Below are 23,580 nucleotides of genomic sequence, written 5' to 3' on the forward strand. Positions count from 1 at the left end.
ATTGCTGTCTGATTTTGACCTTAATATAACAATCTAGTATTTGTTTTATTTGTATTATTCATTCCAATGTCCGACCTATTTGAGGTCAACAGTTAACTCTTTATTTTTAAGAAAACGTGAATCCAATCATGTTTATTGGCCAGGGGCATTTTAATAGTATAATTGTTCTGCCTGCCATAATTGAGTTTTACATGAGTGAAATAAGATGGTATCAGGGCTGCTCTCGTGCCTTATAACGCCCCATGTATAACGGGTCTCCATTGTGGGATTACAAGGACTCTTCATGCTCGGTACACCCAGTCTTATTGTTGTGCGCAAGAGGATTTAGCGAAAACAACAAAAACCCAGGACAGCTAAGCCTATATCGCATTCTTCCATCGCAAAAAAGTGCCGGCTTGCAAGACAAAATATGGGTTAATTGGGTAGAAAATCCACCGCACATTCCACACGCCAGCAGTTCAGATAGCTGAACACAGAGGACCCTTCTTCTTCCACCAGACCCACAAAGACATCAAGGCACTTTACCACTAGATCTGGGCTGGATGAGGTTACTGGGCTACGTGCCTGTGATGACTACCACTGGAAAAATGTACCCAGTACCCAGGGACTTCACCTGTTGGTGGATCTTACTGTCTTTATATGTTTATGTACCACAAAAAAAAGTAATATCTGAGAAGGAGCTCTTAGGAATTCTCACATAGGAGAACTTCAACAACATATATGGTGCATTCGGAAAGTATTCAGACCCCTTCACTTTTTCCACATTTTGTTACGTTACAGCCTTATTCGAAAATTGATTAAATAGATTTTTTCCCCTCATCAATCTACACCCAATACCCCATAATGACGAAGCAAAAACAGGTTTAAAAATATATATACTACATTCATATAAAGACCCTTTACTCAGTACTTTGTTGACGTACCTTTGGCAGCCATTACAGCCTAGAGTCTTCTTGGGTATGTCGCTAGTTTGGCACACCTGTATTTGGTGAGTTTCTCCCATTCTTCTCTGCAGATCCCATCCAGCTCTGTCAGGTTGGATGGGGAGCGTTGTTGCACAGCTGTTTTCAGGTCTCTCCAGAGATGTTTGATCAGGTTCAAGTCTGGGCACTGGCTGGACCACTCAAGGACATTCAGAGACTCCTCCTCTTCCACTCCTGCGTTGTCTTGGCTATATGCTTTGGGTCGTTGTCCTGTTGGAAGGTGAACCTTCCCCCTAGTATGAGGTCCTGAGCGTTCTGAAGTAGGTTTTCATCAAGGATAGGGCTGGGCCATATGGCCAAAATCTCATATCCCGATATAGGTAATTTCATATCACGATATAGCACATTTTCTGACAATTCTATTTATAAATAGTTGATATAAAATTACCACATGTAAAGGCCTATTTCTTATTACATTTTGAATTATACTCAACAAATAAAAAGGTATTTACTCATAATTGATTATTTCTTTCATTTAGAACCTGTGCAAATTTTCAACTAAGCATGTAAACAAAATATAAAATATGAATGTATAAAATCTTAAAAGGTCAAGAGAAAACAATTCAACTATAGTTGCAAACAATATATATATATACAGTATATATATATATTTATTTGGGGGCTTGCATGTTTTGCATGTTATTTTGGCATTAATACGTGTCACATATCAATTTGCATTTGGTACCTTGGACCGAGTATTAGCACCAACTCACGAAACCCCCATTGGGGCCATGTCTTTGCAGATGTAAGTTGTAACGGCAGCTGTTATCTCCTTCCATCTTTGTGATTCTTTGCCATATGGTGTGCCGCGGGCAAAAACCTCTTGCAACGTCTGAGTCTGGTGTTTGTTTGTTTTGAGCACTCTACGGTACTTTTGGGTCTCATCCGTAGCCTCTCTGTACTGTTCCACTTGATTCTTGCGTAGGTGGTAAAATGGTAGTGTCAGACATTTCATACCCAATCCATGTCCATGCGACTGAAGTTGCCCTTTTTTTTTTAGGTACGAGCACCGTGTCTCTGTGTCACGTTCACTCTTCCATGTTTGTTTGTGTTTCAAAGTGCCGTGTGGAAGAACGCAAAGCGTCATCCAACTGACTAAAGATATTGCCTTAAAGAGTGTGATTTGCGACACAACGAAATAAACGATAGAGCACAATATGAAACGATAGACGTTTTTCTATCGTTACACGATATATATCTTAATATCGTCCAGCCCTAATCAAGGATCTCTCTGTACTTTGCTCTGTTCATCTTTCCCTCAATCCTGACTACTCTCCCGGTCCTTGCCGCTAAAAAATATCCCCACAGCATGATGCTGCCACCACCTTGCTTCACTGAAGGGATGGTATTGGCCAGGTGATGAATGGTGCCAGGTGTGACGCTTAGCTTTCAGGCCAAATATTTAAATCTTGGTTTCATCAGACCAGAGAATTGTGTTTCTTATAGTCTGAGAGTCTTTAGGTGCCTTTTGGCAAACTCCAAGCGGGCTATCATGTGCCTTTTACTGAGGAGTGACTTCCGTCTGGCCAATCAACCATAAAGGCATAATTGTTGGAGTGCTGCAAAGATGGTTGTCCTTCTGTCCACAAAGGAACTCTGGAGCTCTGTCAGAGTGACCATTGGGTTCTTTGTCACCTCCCTGACCAAGGCCCTTCTCCGCCGATTGCTCAGTTCGGCCGAGCGGCCAGGAAGAGTCTTGGTGGTTCAAAAGTTCTTCCATTTAAGAATGATGGAAGCAATGCTGCAGAAATGCTTTGGTACCCTTCCCCAGATCTGTGCCTCGGACAATTCCTTCGATCTCATGGCTTAGTTTTTACTCTGACATGCACTGTCAACGGTGGGACCTTATGTGTGTGCCTTCCCAAATCATGTCCAATCAATTGAATTTACCACAGGTGGACTCCACTCAAGTTGTAGAAACATCATGAAGGATGATCAATGGAAGCAGGGTGAACCTGAGCTAAATTTCGAGTCTCATAGCAAAAGATCTGAATACTTATGTAAATAAGGTATTTCTGTTTTTATTTTTGTATTTTATTTTTTCGCTTTGTCATTATGGGGTATTTTGTATAAAAAAGGGAAGGGTTCTGTATACTTTCCGAATGCACTGTAAAAGATTTAGTCACAGACTGAAAATGTTGTTACTATGATCATCTACTACACTCTTAGAAAAAAGGGTTCGGTTGTTCGGTTGTCCCCATAGGAGAATCCTTTTTGGCTCCAGGTAGAACTCTCTGTTGAAAGGGTTTTATATGGAACCCCAAAAGGTTTCACCTGGAACCAAAAAGGGTTCTTCAAAGGATTCTTCTATCCAGACAGCTCAATAACCATTTCTAGATACTAGCTAGCATGTTTTTTTTTTGAGTCCCCGATATACTCACCTTTTTTTCAGCAGTGTTCGTTCTAGATGTTCCATTGCCATACTGACTGGCAACGTTCTTATCCCTTTGCTTGCTTGCTAGCTAGCCAACTACGGCTAATTTACAGTCACGTCAAAAAGTGCAGTCAGAATAACAACAGTAGCAGCATTTGCATGAGCTGTTTTCTAGTTAAGATCTATTTAGATACATCCATAACAATAAGCTTAAGATGCGAGACTTTGCCTGGCAGAAAAAAAATGTGCTCTCTTGTCAGGACACTGTTCAGACAAAAGAAAGACAATCCGTGACATTCATTTGAGCTGATTTTAATAAATGAAACCATACATTATCTTTGTTATCCACCACAGCTGACATAGCTATCGCTACTTTTTGTGTCACACATTTATTTGTGTATTCCTCTGGACGGTGCATTGGTTGAAATATCTGTCGGAATCTGTGCTACTACTTCTGCTGCCTTGCTTCAGCCTTTTGGGTGTTGATGGTGCTGCAGTGTTCTCTTTGTTTTTCGGCCAGGATGTTGCTCCAGTGTTTTCTGTCTGTCAGTGACGGAGGTCAGTAGCTGTAGAGCAAACCTTCGCACCGATGCCCACTCACTGACATGATCTCCCTCTCTTCTAAACCAGCATTGGCCAGTTTCTGGACTGTTGCGGTCGTGATGCTGTGATTTGTGTATGTAGTTGTTCCCGCTGCCCTGCAGATCTTGGGTAGAAGTGCTGCCAGATAGTTCACGCCCATCGGCTCTGACGTGTACCAGATCAAGTCCCCGATATACTCGCCTCTCCTTGGGTGGAGATAAAATGCAAGGTCATTCTCTGGGTATTTCATTAGATATTTCTCCAGTGATGCCACCGGGCCTAGTGGGTTCCCCGGCTGCTTGAACATGAATCACATCTTGGACTCCCTGCCCATCTCCATTGGGTCCAGATGATTCTTTGTGGCCTTGTTATATGCGAGAGTGGCGTATCTGAGAGAGCAAATGCGTTGTTATAATATCGTTTTCCAGTAGCCTAATTACGAGTGCAACTTAGAAATAACAGAAACAGGCTATGAACAACATAACAGACGAGAACGGTCTAAGGTTTTACGAGGAATGAGTTGGGCTTTAGTTGTCTGTTCCTCTCTTTTCCTCTTCGACCCTGATGTAACTGGAGGTCGAAGCACACTTTCTGGACCAGACCCCTTGGTGTACTGGGATTCAGAGCCTGGGAGTTTTGGAGCTGGGCCATGTCCTTCTCGGTGATGGGAGGGTGGCTGTTTGTGATATCTTTTCCTTGCCTTCTTAGCTGTTTGATGTTTCCCGGAAATACATGATTTGAAGTGGTAAATTCAGTGTCCTTCAGAAGGCACCAGCTGCGAACGATGGGTGGTTTATTTAGAAACTGGTTGAGCCCACTATGGAGTGCCAGGTAGCTAGTTATGCTGTACTGCTCCCCCTTCCAATTTCGTACATCTCCATAAAACTGTTAAACTCTTCCTTAGTGACAGTTTTGAAGTCAACAACTTTTCTAGCCAGCCCTCGAAGCAACCCACAGCCCAGTTTGTTTTCTTAATTAACTGTGTTTTTTTCGTTGCAGCTTTTCTCTAGGTCATTCAATGCAGTATCCTCCAAATCGGCATGCCTGGGTATTATTGCCATCTTTTTTCCCATTCATCCACAGTTGTGACGCCGAAAAGATCCAAATAAATGTTCCACTCATCCATTTTAGTTTTCGCAACAGTGTATCGATTTAGCCAGTCAACTGAAAAAAGTGTTGTATGTTGCTATGACAACCAGCTCAATTTGCTGTCTGTCTCGTTCGGACACATTCACTTTATATGGGGTGATGAGGATTTGCAATTCAATTTTGAAACAGTATTGAAAATGTCAGAGAAACAGACAGCAAGATGTATACAATTCTTTGCTGTTGACAACCAAATGCTAGATTAAAATAAATGGGAGATAATGTCTAGATGCTTTTTTATAGTGGAGATCAAGTTCAACATTTCCTGGCAGGGCTGATGAGACAGTGGATTGCGCAGTGAGATGGAACAGAGTAAATAGGCATTTCAACGTCATAGATTTAGCCGGTGGTAACTTGTGAAATAGACACCAGCTGGAATGCGGTTTCAACCAATCAGTATTCAGGATTAGACTCACCCGTTGTATAATGGAGCAATACCTATTGATTTAGTGTACTTTGTCTCATGCAAATCAATGTTAGATTTAAATAATGCAGATGAACAATGTCAAATAATGTGATTAGTATAGTAATGGCTTTAAGAATGATTACCTACTGCATTCAATGAAAAAACAACCTACATAACTAGACTAAACTTCACTTGTGTCACACTTGTGACATTGAAAGATAAACATCATGGTAATGCTTCCACTGATTTCAGATAAAGGAAGATAGTTCCTACATGATAGAGTGCTTGCTTTGTTATCCAACTGATCTTGTGTCCTTCCTGTCATTCTGTGAACCCCATTCATTGCTGCTCACAGCTATATTCCAATGTAATTACATTTACTGGTGGGGAATAATATCTGATTCAAGACTGAACTGTTACTCACAGACCTTTGCTCACAGACCTTTGTTTGTTCTTTCTATCCTCTCCCAGCCACAACATCTCTCCTCATTAATTATATTGCTGACAAAAGCACCTGCTATCCTTTCACTGTATACACCATCCACTTAACCATTCACATTCACACAACATGTGCACCTTCATATGATGGCAAGGCAATTTAAGATGCTTGTTGCTTGCCACCCTCTTCTCTTTTACTGATTTCGGAAGAAAGAAATTCAGAAGGAAATTCACCTCATGTTGGCCCGTAAAAACGTCTCTTTCTTTTCAGCCTCTACTAAATGGCTGGAATACCCCCACCCCCTAATGTGGCTTTGTTGTGCTGCAGCTGAGAGTGTTTCAGGCTTTGGCAGACTAAATAGCACACAAAAGGCCCACTGGAGTCCTGGAGAGTGGCGGTAGGCAGAGCAAACACAGCACACCGCCAGATGATGGAAGGCTGGGGCGTGCTGCCGACCGACGGGCACAAAGAGAGTACTGTCGTGGAAACCCAAGCCGGTAGTAACTAACCACTCCACTGCCTTGGCTTTATCCATCTGTAGGAAGTTCGGAACTGCATCTGCACACACACACACATGGTCTTTTATTTGGGATGCTGCTAGCCACACTATAGGGTACATTCTTTAGATTAGAGGGTAGACTTTTTTTTAAAGGGTGTTGTTCTTTGGAAAGAATGTGTATAATAATGTGGATTTGTCAAGGATAGATGTTGAGAAAATAAATTGCGCTTATGAATAATGATTTTGTACTAAGGAGTCGGGTGCCAGATCTCTTTTACTAAAGCAAATTTGCCTTAGCGAATTGGTTGATGTTATCTCCTGATTGCAGCCAATTGGACCAGTGTTTGACTTCAATTGAGCGTGAGCACAGCCCGTTTACATCTGGTTATCTGGAAGTATAACTTGCTGGCCCAGTGTTGGCCAGGTCTGGCTAATGACGTTGTTTGGTTGGTTCACCTGATTATTGTTGTAAGATTGTAAGCATATGTCGGTCTAGCATAGCTGTTGGAATGTTGCACGAGTCCAATATCCCCCTCTTTGACTGGTGTCCAATACATTGGACTGGCTCTTTGTTTGCTTTGGGCTGACCAGTTTTTTGACTGGGTCCAGCTGTCAGCAAGGGACCAGTGAGTAAACAGTTCAGTTTCCAACTTCTAGTGTGTTAGAACGCAACACTTAAAAAATAAACCTTTGGGGGGCCAAACAAAATCAGTTGCGGGCCACTTTTGGCCCACGGGCCACCTGTTACTGACTCCTGACTTATGTCAATGATTGTTGTTGTTTAAAATGTTGGCCTCTCTGGCTCTTTCTTGTTATACTACGATGAAACTTGACCCAACAGCAAGGAGTTTCTCTGAAACTAGGATAGCTTGAACCACAAGTCATCCAGCATTCTTTCAAGAGGTTTTTTTTCTCATGTGGTCCAACAAAATAAGGTTGGACAACGGCCATACTGTCATGTATGTCATGGAGAATTCAATTACACTGTTCTGTATTGCCCTTACCTCAGAGGGTCACACGTGATAACTTTCTCTTGTTTGCTCATTTGACAGCAGTCTTTGCACTCTATGTCCAAGAGGTCACCACCTCAATGGCCATATGGTCAATGGCCAGCTATTACAGCCTTATTAGAGCCAGACCAGTGGCTGTATGTAATCAAGCGTCTCAGTGTTGGAGTGCTGGTCTATGATCAATTTAGCTTTTTAGATCATAATGAATAAGATTATATGGACAGGAAGGACCTGATCCTAGATGCTTGATATATAATTGTCCCAGCTCTATCCTTTTCAGCTCCATGAAGCATCTTTGTGAGTTTGCATATCAAACCTGTTTGACATTTTAGATAAACTGTCTGACCTATAAAACGTTCCCACCATATCACAACGTTATGTAGATGCATTAGTCATTAGTATTTCCTGTCTTGTACTCTTAAAAGGTTACATGCACAATGAGAGTTTTATCTACGAGTAGAAGGTGCACCTTCAGTCATGTGTGAATACTTGGTTCCCCATATTTTGCTTAATAACTTGGTGCCCCGTATTTTGTCTAATAACTTAACAGCATTGTGTTGGAGCAAGTTAATGAATCATTGGCTGAATGGCCGTTGGTTTCTAAACCTGGCTTCATGCGCCTGTGCTTTGCTAATGAGATAAATGGTACGTTACTAGTATCCTACTGTTACAATTCCATTGATCGCTGCCTTTTAAATTGTCATAGAAATGCATTGTTAACCTTTGGTACAGTTTGTAAGTATCTTTTTAATGAGCATAAACTCTCTCAGCATAGTTGTAATGGCATCTGAACTGGTTATATTTATTCCATATGCCATTCAGAAAAACAAATAAGACTGTCAGACTCATTGGACAGTATCTGAAAGAGCCACTGTTATTCATAGTCTTGGTTTGGCCCCTATAATTGCATCCAGATCACCCACCAGTGGCCGCTATGACCTATGCTCTGCTCTCTCGCTCTGTTCAAACAGAAGATACAACTAGGCCTACGATAGACAATGAATATATTAATATAAAAATGCTAGACAATAATCTTCCATTCTCTAAGCATTTTATGTGTCTCACTGCGTATTTAACAGTGAGACAACTTTAATCAATGAATCCCTCCATCCATGACATCTCCTGAAACAGCTGTCAAGTGAAGCTTGACAACAGAAATAGTCACGTGCGTAAGCCAAGAGCTCACTGTTTGTGACCTCACGCCACGGTGAAGTTGCTCAGAGAGTCAAACGGAAAGGTTTTACGTTTTAATTTCAACACCTTCATTTGATCCACAAACGTGAGAGGATGACTCCTTTCTGGATAACATGAGTCGACTAGTGAGGAAAAACAAAAAGAGCAGGCCTAACCATGGAAGGACATTGACCTCATCCCGTCAGTTGAGGATGCCTGGTCATTCTTTAAAAGTAACTTCCTCACCATTTTAGATAAGCATGCTCCGTTCAAAAAATGCAGAACTAAGAACAGATACAGCCCTTGGTTCACCCCAGACCTGACTGCCCTCGACCAGCACAAAAACATCCTGTGGCGGACTGCAATAGCATCGAATAGTCCCCGTGATATGCAACTGTTCAGGGAAGTCCGGAACCAATACACGCAGTCAGTCAGGAAAGCTAAGGCCAGCTTCTTCAGGCAGAAGTTTGCATCCTGTAGCTCCAACTCCAAAAAGTTCTGGGACACTGTGAAGTCCATGGAGAACAAGAGCACCTCCTCCCAGCTGCCCACTGCACTGAGGCTAGGTAACACGGTCACCACTGATAAATCCATGATTATCGAAAACTTCAATAAGCATTTCTCAACGGCTGGCCATGCCTTCCGCCTGGCTACTTCAACCTCGGCCAACAGCTCCGCCCCCCCCGCAGCTCCTCGCCCAAGCCTCTCCAGGTTCTCCTTTACCCAAATCCAGATAGCAGATGTTCTGAAAGAGCTGCAAAACCTGGACCCGTACAAATCAGCTGGGCTTGACAATCTGGACCCTCTATTTCTGAAACTATCTGCCACCATTGTCGCAACCCCTATTACCAGCCTGTTCAACCTCTCTTTCATCTCGTCTGAGATCCCCAAGGATTGGAAAGCTGCCGCAGTCATCCCCCTCTTCAAAGGGGGAGACACCCTGGACCCAAACTGCTACAGACCTATATCCATCCTGCCCTGCCTATCTAAGGTCTTCGAAAGCCAAGTCAACAAACAGGTCACTGACCATCTCGAATCCCACCGTACCTTCTCCGCTGTGCAATCTGGTTTCCGAGCCGGTCATGGGTGCACCTCAGCCACACTCAAGGTACTAAACGACATCATAACCGCCATCGATAAAAGACAGTACTGTGCAGCCGTCTTCATCGACCTTGCCAAGGCTTTCGACTCTGTCAATCACCATATTCTTATCGGCAGACTCAGTAGCCTCGGTTTTTCGGATGACTGCCTTGCCTGGTTCACCAATTACTTTGCAGACAGAGTTCAGTGTGTCAAATCGGAGGGCATGCTGTCCGGTCCTCTGGCAGTCTCTATGGGGGTGCCACAGGGTTCAATTCTCGGGCCGACTCTTTTCTCTGTGTATATCAATGATGTTGCTCTTGCTGCGGGCGATTCCCTGATCCACCTCTACGCAGACGACACCATTCTATATACTTTCGGCCCGTCTTTGGACACTGTGCTATCTAACCTCCAAACAAGCTTCAATGCCATACAACACTCCTTCCGTGGCCTCCAACTGCTCTTAAACGCTAGTAAAACCAAATGCATGCTTTTCAACCGGTCGCTGCCTGCACCTGCATGCCCGACTAGCATCACCACCCTGGATGGTTCCGACCTAGAATATGTGGACGTCTATAAGTACCTAGGTGTCTGGCTAGACTGCAAACTCTCCTTCCAGACTCATATCAAACATCTCCAATCGAAAATCAAATCAAGAGTCGGCTTTCTATTCCGCAACAAAGCCTCCTTCACTCAAGCCGCCAAGCTTACCCTAGTAAAACTGACTATCCTACCGATCCTCGACTTCGGCGATGTCATCTACAAAATGGCTTCCAACACTCTACTCAGCAAACTGGATGCAGTCTATCACAGTGCCATCCGTTTTGTCACTAAAGCACCTTATACCACCCACCACTGCGACTTGTATGCTCTAGTCGGCTGGCCCTCGCTACATATTCGTCGCCAGACCCACTGGCTCCAGGTCATCTACAAGTCTATGCTAGGTAAAGCTCCGCCTTATCTCAGCTCACTGGTCACGATGGCAACACCCATCCGTAGCACGCGCTCCAGCAGGTGTATCTCACTGATCATCCCTAAAGCCAACACCTCATTTGGCCGCCTTTCGTTCCAGTACTCTGCTGCCTGTGACTGGAACGAATTGCAAAAATCGCTGAAGTTGGAGACTTTTATCTCCCTCACCAACTTCAAACATCAGCTATCTGAGCAGCTAACCGATCGCTGCAGCTGTACATAGTCTATTGGTAAATAGCCCACCCTTTTCACCTACCTCATCCCCATACTGTTTTTATTTATTTACTTTTCTGCTCTTCTGCACACCAATATCTCTACCTGTACATGACCATCTGATCTTTTATCACTCCAGTGTTAATCTGCAAAATTGTAATTATTTGCCTACCTCCTCATGCCTTTTGCACACATTGTATATAGACCCCCCCTTTGTTTTCTACTGTGTTATTGACTTGTTAATTGTTTACTCCATGTGTAACTCTTTGTTGTATGCTCACACTGCTATGCTTTATCTTGGCCAGGTCGCAGTTGCAAATGAGAACTTGTTCTCAACTAGCCTACCTGGTTAAATAAAGGTGAAATAAAATAAATAAATAAAAAATGGTGTCCGAAAACACATTTTTCTGGAGAGGCAATAACATTTTTATCTGATAAATGTTTCTACGATGAGACAATAAAATCCCGATTTACCAATAGTTCAGCTCACCAGTTTTTAATCGCACGGGTAGTTCCGTAGGTTGTTTAGCATTGCAGTTACTCCATCATTTCTTCAATCATTTACATTATTCAAATGATACAACACTTTGCTGAAGTCCCAATCAACAAAACTCTATCTAAATGTTGTCGAAGCAATGAACAGTATAGCCGATCATATTATTCAACAGTATTATGCTCATCAATACATTGAAGGACCGGGGGAGGCTTCCTCAACTAGTTGTATCGGTGGAAACCACACCCCCCGTCGGTCTGACGGGACAGAAGCATCTCGTCACACAGCTAGAGAGCAAGGTCATTACATAATGCATTTTCACAATTGTAACATTGACAACATCTAGTTTCTCATATTCAAGTATGCTATGCCTCATTCTTCATCCTTCTACAAGACAATAGAGGTTGTATGGATCCCTGTTCCCATAAATGGTCATGGTCCTATAATTTTCTTTCTTACCCAAAGGTTACTATGCATGTCAAGATATTCCCTACATTTAAAAGAGAGATGCACATGAGTGTACATTGGTGTTCTTCTTAGGCTTTTCCTGCCTGTTAGTGGTACGGCATAACTAAAGTAGGTAGTCTAGGTAGCCTAGTGGTTAGAGCGCTAGGCCGTTAACTGATAGGTTGTTGGATCAAATCCCCTCTGACAAGGTAAAAATCTGTCATTTAGCCCCTGAACAAGGCAGTAAACCCACTGTTCCCCAGTAGGCTGTCATTGTAAATAAGAATTTGTTCTTAACTGACTTGCCTAGTGAAATAAAAAATACTTTAATATTTACACAGTAAATAAGGATTTGAGGACACCGTAATGTTAAGCTTGACCAAGTCAAGTGGACCCTAGACCTGAATTACCAAATCAATTCAAGTGTTACATTGGGATGTATTCATTTGGTCCTGACTAAGAAAAGCCGGGGAATTCCACACTAGCCTTGTAAACACAAATTAAGTCATGTTCTGTAATCTGTTAACCAGAGAAGCCTGATCTAAATTAGGACATGCTCCTCTCAGCAGTCTCTTCAACAACACAAATAAGGAAACTAGAACCATTCTGGGTATACACTTTGGATGGTCATTTAGTTGATTTCCACCAGTTAATGACAAGATTTTTTCCATCAAGCTGAGTGAGGGAATAGATGGACCCATGATTGACGACTCAAAACAGAGGGCTGGAAGTTGTAATGTGTTTTTTAAAAATTGGTAGTATACTGTATAAGTGAATGTTGTCATGTTTGAACCCTTTTCTATGTCCATCTTCCCAGAGGCACAACACTCCATCTATCTGTTCCCTGCCTGCTTGGCATCGTGTCAGCCTCCTGTCCTCTCTTCTCCCTCCAGTCCTCACTAACCGCTCTGTTCACAAGGCTAGGCTGTGAAATGAAACCTTGTGGGTGGCTGTCCACCTGGGCTCACGTTTCCCATTTACAGTGGAGTTCCCCCGGGGAAAGGTAAGTGGTGGTGAGAGGTGACGGGCTGGGCATGGAACCAGGCAGAGGATGTGTTCCAAATGGCACCTGATATAGTGCCCTACTTTTGACCAGGGCCCATAGGGACAAAGGTGCCAATTGAGACACAGCCAGAGTGGGATTGGTTCACTCATGATTGGGCTATTTATCCTCACTGATCCCATCTATCCTTTCTCAGCACTAGACATCCAATCCCACCACAGAATATAAGAGCCCTAAGGATAGAGCATTTGCATTTACTGTCTACTGTGACTTGGTTCATCAGCCCCTGTAGACCCTGTTTTAAATAAACCACCCCGAGTTAAAACATCAAGCGACATCTTATATCTAGTGTTTGCTGGGATCCAGTTCACCACTCTGGTCTTTCTACCTTCAAACACGGTTGTCATTGTCAAGGATGTAATCATTTCCAGCCTAAGGGAAGGTCCCCTCATCCCTGTTCAGGCTGTCATATCCACACACCCAGCCACATGTATTGTTTCGGGACATAGCTTCCCAGTGAGCCACAGGGCCTGTTACAGTCTAGCTATCATTGGAGCTGGCTTTGCTTTTATTGTATGCGCCCTACAGAGACCTGAGTACAGCTTCTAACTGTCTAGCACCATAACTTTGTTTGAATGGCATGACAAACACTCACACGATGGAATCATTGCCACAGGGCATTCAGACATAAGGGCCCCAACAAGGAGGAGAAAATGTAATGATGTGAAGATACAGAACCGGTGAGAGAGGAGCCTGTTTGACTCACAGGGGATCTGGACTGCCCGGCGGCAGCACTGTCAGCATTTAGGAACAATCAACATTAATATTCCTGTGGGTGCGTAACAATTTGCACCCTTTTCACTATGCAGTGCACCCATAGGGCTTTGGTCACTTGTAGTGCACCATATAGGGAATAGGGTGCTATTTGGACACACCCTGTGTGTCCAGTTAGGCAGAAACATCATCACTGTTGATATTGACTGAGGGGATGAGGACAGATTGAGGAGGTCCCTCCGGGGGGGGGGGGGGGGGGGGGGGGGGACTGTATTTTAGCTCAGGAGGCTAGGGAGATAAGGAGGCTAGGGAGATAAGGAGGCTAGGGAGATAAGGAGGCTAGGGAGATAAGGAGGCTAGGGAGATAAGGGACGTGCTTTTCCTCATGGATGTTTTTCATACATTTGCATGTGATTATCTGCATTTGCATGTGATTATCTGCATTTGCATTCAAGACTGGTTGGTTGAGCTCGAGGGAAGGGTGAGGCTGTGGACTTTGGGATGAGCACGTCTAGATGGTTGACTTTATCATGTGATGAACATACTGTGTGGCACCTGTGTGCCAAGGGTGTCTGTGTGGCATGTCGAAACTCATAACACAGCCTGACAAATCATCTTCCAAGATTGTCTTCCAGGAAAATCCCATTTCCTGTGACAACATGATGTCTGGAATGTTGTTGTTGTTGTTTTGAGGTTGTTCAAAGTAGTAAACAATGCATCTAGGGCATAAGATTAAGTATCCTTTTGTTGCTCCTTCACTGCGGATTTCAGTGAGTGAGCAAAATAGCTGGTCTGACCCTACACGGAGCACAAGACTACACCACAGACATTCTACATCCAGACATCCACAGACAATGTGTGCCATTGTCATCTGAGCAACTCCAAGTCTGATTCTCAATCAACTCAAAGAAGACTAACTGAGCCCATATTCACAAAGCGTTTCAGAGTAGGGGTGGTGATCTAGTATCAGGTCCCCCCATCCATATAATCTGTTCCTAGATCCACACTTCTGAGACTCTTTGTGAATAGGGCGCTGATAGTCTAATATTAGATCATTTAGAGAATAGTATTTATTATCAGTTTAATTCACACAGTGATGGTACTATGGACATAAGAGGTCAAGAGATGAATCTGTTTCTAAAATACATACATGAACATAACCTACAGAGGAATAGCCCTTCTTGCACCAACCTCATGTTGACACAGGACATTCTTTGGGATGGACAGATCCGCCAATACAAATAGCTGATGTTTTTCTCACATTATCATGGCTATGTAGATTACTTGGGCCCACATCTCTCTCACACAGTGTATAATTTCATTTTCATTACATTTATTGTTCAAGGCTATTTACTCATTCCAAAGAGGCCAATAATATTGACATAATGCGAGAACTCTAGGGAAAGGACATGTTATCCGGCTGTGATTGTCAACCATGATACAGAATAATGTCTGCTTGGATGGTGAAACCGTGTGTCGTTAATTCAACTTCATCTAATGTGCCCCATGTGTGTGTGTATGTGTGACTGAGCACCTCAGGTATGGATTAAGGAATGGAACAACATTAAAGTTGCTGTTGACATTGCTCTCTGTACACGTGAGTGGAGAAGGTCTGAGTCTGCTAGATATGTATGTATATAGCCCAGGGATTCACAGGACATTTCTAAATCTATTCATGCAGATAAATGCTTTGGAAACAGGCAGCCATGCACCCAAATCCTCTCATGATTAAATCATTTTGAGACCATTTCCGTATGGTTTGATACCATTCCATTTATTCCATTCCAGCCATTACAATGAGCCTGTCCTCCTACAGCTCATCCCACCAGCCTCCACTACATTTTACAAGTTGTAAGCAACTGTGCCATAGTTGGATATGAATAGGCTGTGTTAACTCCTCTGGCCCCAACAATAGCAAATGTGCTTGCTCTGGTCTTGGAGCACGTGCTCTAGCCAACCGCTCACAGATAGGCCTGCAGTGCAGTAGGCTGTGCTGGTAGGCTAGTCTACATGAGATTATTATTGATAACAGCGAGAATATGTTTGTTTGTCAAATGGCAGTCAAGCATCAATCATCTTGTCACCAGAATAAGGCCCTGTGATATTTCTTGGAAAGGATTCACCGTGCACTTTCACCACCCCCCCTTGTGAAGTTCATCATAATTTCACCGTAGCCTAATAAACTCCGTGGTTTCCCAAGTCGCAGTGGGAGGACCACACACCATATCATCGTGTGAATCCAAGTTTTATTCCCGATAACATGGTTATTAAATGAATATTTGCGCATAAAGGAGTTTCCACCACCATCCTCATCCTCTTGGATTTTACAGACGCAAAAACAAACAAATTGATCTATTGGCGTTTATACAATTGTACAGAAACTATTCGTTCCCCTCACAGCTGTTGTTTTTTTTAGACTGTATGATTTTCCGAGTTAAAACTGTGGATGGAGACGTGGTTGGTGTTTCTAACATGTTTGTTGAAAACCTGCACTCTGACATTGTTTGCCATTATGTCTCTTGATGTTTTTTAAGTCTCATTCTCTGTTGTCCATTTAGACATCGTGTGCCATGTCTTCAGAACGTCACGATTGATTTCACAGCTCAAGCTCGTACACACTTACAGTACCCAAGACCCACACAACCACTCCAAGTTACAGTGGTCGGTTTGAGAAGAGCCTCGTCATCAAACATAATAAACACGCGACAGCGTTATATTAGGTAGCCATCCAGAAACGTCCACTGCAGCAGGCTTCCCTCTCTGTTGCCTTTGCCTTCCATCTGACCCCAGTTACATATCTAGTGTGTTAGGCCCTGAGGGGGGAGTCACATGGGATAACATCCTGGTAAACACATTTAAATGCTGTTCACCTTATTAAAGTTGCAAGGTGAGTTCTCTCTACCTACCCCCGAGGACTACAGCCAGGATCGACTGGTTGTTGACTGACAGGCCCTCCATCAGGCATAACACCTCTAATGGAGAGAGACGAAATAACACCCCCGTTCATTCTCATTCAAATGAGTTGGTGTTAAAGCGGTGAGGTTGACAGGGAGGGCAGCCAGCAAAGTCTCCTTCTTTGTGCTTTGACACAAAGGGCCGGCAACAGATGGCCAAAGATATCATCTGCATCTCCGAGGCTCCTTTCTGTCAACTTCATTCACAGAACATTGAGGTTTCAGCATTTATATGCAGTTTCTTTACAATCCGTGGAACATTTCACGGTCACCCCATATGGCATGCCTTAATACTCATTTCAGTGTGCGAATGCTTCTGTATAGAAATACCAGCAGGTGTAATGGGTACCAACAGTGTCCTATTTGGAGCCATGTGACCTACAGATAAGTCAATCCATCATTCCAAAAGCTCTGACTTGTTTTGTACTGCATATTCTTGATAGAGTGGTACAAAATGTAAACAGGACAAGTTACTTCCATATTAATGCTAATTCTCAGTCATTTCTTTATGGGGTGGCAGGTAGCCTAGTGGTTAGAGCATTGGGCCAGTAACTGAAAGGTTGCTAGCTCGAATCCCCCCGAGCTGACAAGGTAAAAATCTGCCATTCTGCCCCTGAACAAGCAGTTAACCCACTGTTCCTAGGCCAGTTAACCCACTGTTCCTAGACCAGTTAACCCACTGTTCCTAGGCCAGTTAACCCACTGTTCCTAGGCCAGTTAACCCACTGTTCCTAGGCCAGTTAACCCACTGTTCCTAGACCAGTTAACCCACTGTTCCTAGACCAGTTAACCCACTGTTCCTAGACCAGTTAACCCACTGTTCCTAGACCAGTTAACCCACTGTTCCTAGACCAGTTAACCCACTGTTCCTAGACCAGTTAACCCACTGTTGCTAGACCAGTTAACCCACTGTTCCTAGACCAGTTAACCCACTGTTCCTAGGCTGTGATTGTAAATAAGAATTTCTTCTTAACTGACTTGCCTACTTAAATAAAGATAGTATTGTCCAGATAACATTAGCTCAGGCCATTGCTTCCTTTGCTACAGTAATTGAACTAGGTGTGTACTTAAATAGGTGTGCGTGCACCTTGAATGAACAGCCCTTATTTCAGTGTAACAACAGTGGGGGAAAAATAGTATAACATGGTGTACTTTATGGACCCTGTTATCTAGCACTCATTTGTGAGTTAGTCGAATATCAGACAGAATAAATATGTCCTATTATTAGCACGGAGCATCATATTTCCATAATCTCTGCGTGGCACTGCATAAAAAAATACATTCTTAAAATCATAACATTGAATCAAACATGTATAACCATTTTTTACAAGAAAGCCTGGGAATACCCAAAGCTAATTTTCAGGAATATCCTCAATAAAATGAATACAACTTCATTTTTTCTCACCTTCAACTATACGTATGTATTGTAAATAAGCTACAGTATCTTTGCATCTGCCTGAAGAAAAGCATCTGGGCTGTGTTCACAAAGCGTCTCAGAGGGTGCTGATCTAGGATCAGGTCCCTGTCCATGAAAGCACTCCTGCTTGCTTGACACATATGGACCCTGATCCCTCCATTGCGCTCTGAAAGGGAAAAACAGCTCTCTGCTGCCACCTGGTGGGCTTTTCTTGTGGTGAATGATCTCCTGCAGTCGATCCCTCCGTGCAGTGAGCATGGCCAGCACGTGTTCTATAGTCAACAGGTCTGCTTATTTTGCCTGTGAAACAGATACCACAGGTGACACCTACAGAGTTGAAAAATGATGGCATGATACTGTAGCCCATGAATAAAAATGAATAACATAAGCAGACTCAACTTTCTATATTCATAGTTTGGTATATACTCCCATTTAGATTGTGAATTGACAAGCTACGTAACTGATCAGGATTGTGCCCAGCAGGGAGAAAACACACTGAAAATGAGTGAAATCAGGGAGCTACTACCTGAACTTATCCAATGAGAAATGGTTATTTACGTTTCCAGTTGCAAATAGTTTTTCTATGGTTTGCCCTGGAGAACATGACCCTGTTATATACTGTAGTGACCAGAAAGGTGACATCATCAAAGCGTGGACTCACCGATAAAATGCTGTTGAGGGTCCTGACCAGATCCAGCTTCTCATTGACTTTGTCATTTCTGCAGCATCGCATGAATGACCCTCTGAAGTCCCTCGTCAGTTCTCCAGTTGGCGATAGTCTGTCCTGCTTTAGATTGACGTACAGTGCCTCCATCTCATCAGATGCGCCCTCTAAAAATCACAAGAAGTATAATAAATCAAGATTTGGCACTGAAATTGTGCTGTCATTCACATATGTTATCATTCAAAACAAGTCCGGCAACTCTTATTATTATTTCATAAGAACACTCCGTATAGATGTGTGGGTGTTAACTAGGCTGCTACGTCATCTTGGGTGCCAATCCAGTATAGTCAGGGGATGATGTTGGGTGTCGATACAGAAAAGCTAACACAGCTCACCCTCCTTTACACCCCGGGCCTCAGCCCCCAATCCATCTTCCTCTTCCTCTCTGAGGGGAGGACCTGCCCACTGCCCTCTCCGGAGAAGGGGCATCCAGCCAGATGAACTCAATGCTCTCTGACGTCATAATGCTGGTAGGGGCAGACACAGGGACAGTGGAGTGACAGGGGGAGGAGGTGGAGCGAGGCAGGGATACACATCCCTGGGTGGGCATAAATGGTGCAGAAACACAACATTCAACACTGGGCTAACATGAGGCTCTCGTTGTTTCATTTAAAACAACAGACATGGAGTCTGAGTGTACTTATTGTCTAAAGATATCCCACTCCAACTAGCAAACATTAGCATCAGCGCTTGAAAATCAGCATGTGTCAACAAGTAGTTGAATGGGGCAAAGAGAACTCGCATTAACACAGTCTTTGGTCAGCTGCTCAGATTGTCTCCAGTGACTTGACCTCTTCTTGGTCACTTGCCTCACACACAGCGGTCCACAGAAATGACAGTTTTTTTTTAAACTAGGCAACTCAGTTAAGAGCACATTCTTATTTCCAATGACAGCCTAGGAACAGTGGGTTAACTGCCTTGTTCAGAACAACAGATTTGTACCTTGTCAGCTTGAGGATTTGATCTTGCAACCTTTCAGTTATTAGTCCAACGCTCTAACCACTAGGCGACCTGCCCCCCCCAATTTGTTAGAGTAATTTGTTAGAAAGATCTATGTAACGCCTGAGGTTGGTCGAGCGGTTAAGGCCGTCAACCTCAGCACATATGCGATCCCCGGCCTCACCAGTCATCACACTATGTTCCCTCCATCTCCCAGCTCATTTCGGTCTATCCTCATCAATAACACTGGGAAAAATCCTTCGAAAATGAAATGAACGATCCAGATGAACTGGAACAGTGGGTTAACTGTCTCTCTTGAGAGACTACGACCTCTGGTGTTCTTCTCTGACAACTCATTCAGTGTAGCAGGAGCAGCCAGCTGTAACATGGAGAAGCCCTGCCTTAAAAACCCTAATACCAAACCGGTACGTACAATGTTTTATGTAGCTTCCAGATCATTTAAAACATTTATTTAACCTTTATTTAACTAGTCAGATGTCAGATATCATGATGGCCAACTAAGGGAAATTGTAATATGGCCCCATGAGACCAAGTTTAACTCAGATAACATACAATAACAATAGCATGCAACCAATAACAATAACCAATAACATGCAGCCTTCACACCATGTGAACAGTAGGACCGTAGTGTTCACACAAATCCAGCTCTTATTTTCACAGTATCTGCCCACATCCTCTACCAGTGGACTGTGCCTTTTGACCTCAGCATTGCATAAGTAAACTACGACCTCCCAGCCTGCATCCACTTCCCTCCTTTCTTCTCTCGCCACCTCTTTTACACTCACTTGTTCATCTCCTTCAGACTCTCAGTGGCGAAGTAAAGCGTCACAACCTTCAAGGAAATGGAAGGGGCCAGGTACGACTCAACATGGCTGTCAGATCAACAAATAGTACGCTATGTCATGTGTTTTCTTAGTGGTATGCCAAGTCTTTTAACTGAAACCTTAGCGAAACCACAAAAAGGGGGTCAACAACAGACCAGCAGTTATTGAATGCGTTCTGCATGTATATCTTCAAAAGCAATGATAACTTACAGAGGAAACAAGATTATACAGGCCAAGTGTGATAATACACACCACCATTTGAAATATACTGGACAGATATTAGACAGTAAGAGAAGCTTACTGTACTCTACATTTGATTTTGACGTGTGCAAAAGCCCAGCAATTCCCTGCAACCTGGGAAGTGTGCTGTGCAGAGGGGAAGCTTTCAGCTGACTCTTACTGTGAGGAAGTCATGACTCTTATGTGTTGGAAGTCATGCCTGTGATAAAAAAAAATGCATCTCACTTTTACCATTACATGGCCAAGAAATTAACCTATCTACTTAAAGGCAAAATAAGAATAATACATAGTTGAAGTCTGAAGTTTTCATACACCTTAGCCAAATACATTTTAAACTCAGTATTTCACAATTCCTAGTAAAAATTCCCTGTCTTAGGTCAGTTAGGATCACCACTTTATTTTAAGAAAGTGAAATGTCAGAATAATAGTAGAGAGAATGATTTATTTCAGCTTTTATTTCTTTCATCACATTCCCAGTTGGTCATAAGTTTACATACAGTTAATTAGTATTTGGTAGCATTGCCTTTAAATTGTTTAACTTGGGTCAAACATTTTGGGTAGCCTTCCACAAGCTTCCCACCATAAGTTGGGTGAATTTTGGCCCATTCCTCCTGACAGAGCTGGTGTAACTGAGTCAGGTTTGTAGGCCTCCTTGTTTACACATGCTTTTTCAGTTCTGCCCACAAATTTTCTATGGGAATAAGGTCAGGGCTTTGTGATGGCCACTCCAATACCTTGACTTTGTTGTCCTTAAGCCATTTTGCCACAACTTTGGAAATATGCTTGGGGTCATTGTCCGTTTGGAAAACCCATTTGCGACCAAGCTTTAACTTCCTGACTGATGTCTTGAGATGTTGCTTCAATATATCCACCTAATTGTCCTTCCCCATGATGCCATCTATATTGTGAAGTGCACCAGTCCCTCCTGCAGCAAAGCACCCCCACAACATGATGCTGTCACCCCCGTGCTTCACGGTTGGGATGGTGTTCTTCGGCTTCTTCGACCAAAGTATGTTCATCTCTAGGAGACAGAACGCTTCTCCTTCCTGAGCGGTATGACGGCTGCATGGTCCCATGGTGTTTATACTTGCGTACTATTGTTTGTACAGGTGAATGTGGTACCTTCAGGCGTTTGGAAATTGCTCCCAAGGATGAACCAGACTTGTGGAGGTCTACAAATGTCTTGGCTGATTTCTTTTGATTTTCCCATGATGTCAAGCAAAGAGGCACTGAGTTTGAAGGTAGGCCTTGAAATACATCCACAGGTACACCTCCAATTGACTCAAATGCTGTCAATTAGCCTATCAATTAGCCTATAATTTTCTGGAATTTTCCAAGCTGTTTAAAGGCACAGTCAACTTAGTGTTTGTAAACTTCTGACTCACTGGAATTGTGATACAGTGAATTATAAGTGAAATAATATGTCTGTAAACAATTGTTGCAAAAATTACTTGTGTCATGCACAAAGTAGATGTCCTGACCGACTTGCCAAAACTATGGTTTGTTAACAAGAAATTTGTGGAGTGGTTGAAAAACGAGTTTTAATGACTCCAACCTAAGTGTATGTAAACTTCTGACTTCAACTGTACATGAGGAGAAGAGTATGTGTGTTTCTTTGATAGAACCATGCATTCCCACAACGAGGAGAAGAGTATGTGTGTTTCTTTGATAGAACCATGCATTCAAACAATGTACAAAAAGCCAAACCCAGACCAAGAAGACTGTGGTTAACCCCACACCACTCTGTTTTCCTACTGGCCAAATGGAAACTTTAAATGAGATCATCGCCATGCACAGAAAAACCTTAGTGCTTCTTCTTTGCACTCTGTCGCTAGGTCGACAGCAAAGTCTGACGTGTTGATGTGTCCTTCTGCTTTCTCAGCATGAGGATTATATGTTGTGACAAGACAAGTGAATGCTTGGTTGGAAAAACATTGCCTGGGAGAATAGTACACATTACCGTTTAAAGCTTTGAATAATACACAAGCCATTCTCATCCAATTATTTTGTCTGCCATGACTGTCAATAAGGGCGTACATTTCTGTATCCCCTAAACTAAAGCACTGAAATTTAGTTAATAAAATGTCTACTGACTCAGCCCCAACACTCAATGACATAACACAACTCACCATCTGATAGGTATACCAGTGAAGGGAGGTCATCTTCAGAACAAACCAGTACTTCTTCCATTTGTTTCCCAAGAAGCCCTTGCGCTCCTTCTTCCTGTAGAGCCAGTCCTGGCAGTCGACCTGACCCAGCTCCTTCACAGACAGCCTGCGCTGGCTCCTTGCTGCATCCCCTACAGGTATGGTCCCTGCAGACAGGCTCAGCAACATTAGCAATGGAACAGACAGGAGGGACAAAACTCCATGTCCCTCCTCGTTAAGGCATTAATGAATTGAAAGCTTGTGACTATGTCATCCAGACCTTTAGTTGAGATAAAACAATTGACCGTCTAGATAAAGTAGCGCGTTGTTTTTTAGTACAAACGTTTATTCTATTAATTAAATAGGGAAAAAACGCTGAGAAGGTTTGATCCGGCCTCCATTTCACCTCCAAACTCTGTCCTGAAGGTTAAGTGGCAGGAGAGCTTGATCCAGGGAGGAGAGATGCACAGGAGAACAAACAGCAGCGTCCTAAATCTGTAGGCATTAGTCACAACAGTTCATACAGACTCTCGGAATGACAACGGGCTGCAAATAAAGAGCAATTCTGTATACTTGCGTAACAGTGTAAAAGACAACACATTACACACACATTCACATTTTCTCAAGAGATGCTGAAAGAAAGAAATCCTATTTCTCCACTCCTGTTCCCAAGACAAAATTAACATTTGTTGTAGAATTTCACTGCAAGAAATGCATAAT

At 43.0% G+C, this 23,580-nt stretch overlaps 1 long non-coding RNA gene across 1 annotated transcript; it reads right to left on the bottom strand.

Moving 5' to 3' along the window:
• Positions 1–17,520: 17,520 nt before the first annotated feature.
• Positions 17,521–23,359, bottom strand: LOC109866629 (uncharacterized). Its single transcript, XR_004204709.1, has 5 exons — positions 23,267–23,359; positions 22,843–23,027; positions 19,025–19,227; positions 18,627–18,796; positions 17,521–18,265 (listed from the first exon to the last, which is right to left on the bottom strand). It is a non-coding gene; the product is annotated as an uncharacterized LOC109866629 (long non-coding RNA).
• Between the last annotated feature and the right edge of the window lie 221 nt (positions 23,360–23,580).

Source organism: Oncorhynchus kisutch, linkage group LG21 (genome assembly GCF_002021735.2).
Source record: "Oncorhynchus kisutch isolate 150728-3 linkage group LG21, Okis_V2, whole genome shotgun sequence".
NCBI lineage: Eukaryota > Metazoa > Chordata > Actinopteri > Salmoniformes > Salmonidae > Oncorhynchus > Oncorhynchus kisutch.